At 38.8% G+C, this 2,389-nt stretch overlaps 1 non-coding gene across 1 annotated transcript; it reads right to left on the reverse strand.

The window, feature by feature from the left end:
• Positions 1 to 1,525: 1,525 nt before the first annotated feature.
• On the reverse strand, positions 1,526 to 1,628 carry LOC111824450. The gene has a single exon (XR_002827528.1). It is a non-coding gene; the product is annotated as a U6 spliceosomal RNA (small nuclear RNA).
• Positions 1,629 to 2,389: the final 761 nt, after the last annotated feature.

Below are 2,389 nucleotides of genomic sequence, written 5' to 3' on the forward strand. Positions count from 1 at the left end.
TATATATAAAAGCCTAAATGACCAAACGACTGAACGAGTGAGCAACTGGTCATTATGATGGGCACTGACCATCATGGGGCAGACGCTCAATGCAGGAGCTGCCCCCTCGTGGTCAGTGTGCTCCCACAGCCAACCTCCTCTAGCCCCTCCCCCTGGCTGGCCCTATCAGTCCTGGGCCCCAATTAGGGCAGGAGACAACCCCGATTGTCCCTGATCGCTGGCCATCCTGAGGGACCCCACCTCTGCATGAAATCATGCACCGGGCCTCTAGTTCTATCATAATTAAAGTTCCTGTCTGGATCATGATTTGACATAGGGAACTGAATCAGGTTCTTCCAACTTTCACATTAAATTGATAGACATTAGTTCCATGACAGCCAATGTCATCTGGGGTGCATCTGATGCCACTCATGGCCTGGACTGGAAAGCCTGTGTTGCCTCAGCCTACACATGTGCAGGCCCATTACTTGACTCTGTGACCAACACTGGCTGACATTGTCAGGTCACTTGTGGTCTCAAAAAGTGGAGAATTTCTCTTTCTTGATCAGGATGGAAATGTTTTAGCATTTTAACCCAGAAGGCAGTTCTAATGCGACCTTCATCCTCTTTGTGAATTATACACTAAGACCTTTGTATTCTTTAGCAATCTACTTGCTATTTCTGTTGACATTTTAGTTTTCTCTCTCTCTTTAAAATCCCCACACATTAGACATTATTACTTTTGCTTTACTGAGTCATTGGTTTGTTAGATTTACCCAGTTGTGTGTCAGTATCTTTGCTGATTATTTCATCTTGTACCGCACACCTTATGTATGGGATCATTTCTCTGTTGCCTGAGTTATATCCTATAGAATTTCCTTCAGTAAGTATTTGTGGAAGATATCTTGGTTTTAGTTTGTTTTAAAATGTCTGTTTCACCTATTTCTTAAAGAAGAATTTTTCTGTGACTATAATTCTTGATTAACAGTCACTTGCTTAATCCTTTGAGGTACTCATTCCATTGTCTTCTGCCTTCCATTGTAGCTGTTCAAAATCAGTTGTCATCCTAATGGGAGTACCTTGCTCCATAATCTTTCTGGCTGCTGTTAAAACCTGCCCTTAGATGTCTGTATTCTGTAGATTCACTTCAATGGGTCTAGTGCTGATTTCTCTCTGTTCCGCTCTCCTGCTTTGAATTTTTGGGATTTCTCCTTAGAAATCACATTTTTCAGTAATTATATAAATTTCTTGGAAATTCTCTGAATATTCTTTGAATATTACTTTTTCCATTCTCTCTATAATATCCTTCTAGAATTCTGATTATATGTATATTAGGCCTCTTGGTATCTTCCATGTCACTTAATCTTTTTATTTATGCTTTATCATATTTTCTGTCAATTTAGCTTATTTTCAAACTTGATTTATCATTTTTAGTGGTTTATTGTTTCTTGCTCATATTTTAAGGACTATTTCATGAAGCATAAGAAACATACTTACTTTGCATTCTCCTTGTGATAACTTAAATGTTTGAGGTCTTTTTTTTTTTTTAAATATAGACTGCTTTACAAATTGTTGTGTTACCCTTGCACAGGGGCCATGCTAATCTTCTCTGTATCGTTCCAATTTTAGTATATCTGCTGCGGGAGCAAGCACTGTTTGAGGTTTTTATGGGACTGATATCTGGTTGAGGTTTCTGTTGGTTTTCAGTGCTTTTGAGGTTTTGACTGTGAACTTTATAATTTTTGGAACTTTTCTGTGTGAAGTCTTTGGAGGTGGGAAAGGTTTGGATAACCATGTAACTCTATGACTATATCTCTTACTGAAATGCCCTTCTTTTGTGGCTTGAGCTCTCATATCGAGTCTGGTGACACTGTTTTTCCTCCTTGCCTATAGCAGTAGCAATGACTTCCCATTTGTTGTTAATTTTTAGGTGCCCCAACCTTTCTTGTTGTTCACTTAAACTTACTTTGCAAATGGTCTTGTCTTTGAAAAGTCTCATTAAAAATCTCAAATGAATATATCATATATTTTCTGCTGGGACCCTAAATTATACAATCTATGTAAAGAGAACTTAATAAATGATAGCTATTATTGTTATTGAGGAGACCCCTTCCTTCCTTCCTTCCTTCCTAACTTCCTTCCTTCCTTCCTTCCTTCCTTCCTTCCTTCCTTCCTTCCTTCCTTCCTTCCTTCTTCTTTCTTTCTTTCTTTCTTTTTTAAAGGGCAGAATGATGATTTTTATTTTTTAAAATATATTTTATTGATTTGTTTACAGAGAGGAAGGGAGAGCGATAGAGAGTTAGAAACATCGATGAGAGAGGAACATCGATCAGCTGCCTCCTGCAGACTCCCTACTGGGATGTGCCCGCAACAAGGTACATGCCCTTGACCGGAATTGAACCTGGGACCC

Source organism: Myotis lucifugus, unplaced genomic scaffold, assembly GCF_000147115.1.
Source record: "Myotis lucifugus unplaced genomic scaffold, Myoluc2.0 scaffold_1547, whole genome shotgun sequence".
In the NCBI taxonomy this organism is placed as follows: domain Eukaryota; kingdom Metazoa; phylum Chordata; class Mammalia; order Chiroptera; family Vespertilionidae; genus Myotis; species Myotis lucifugus.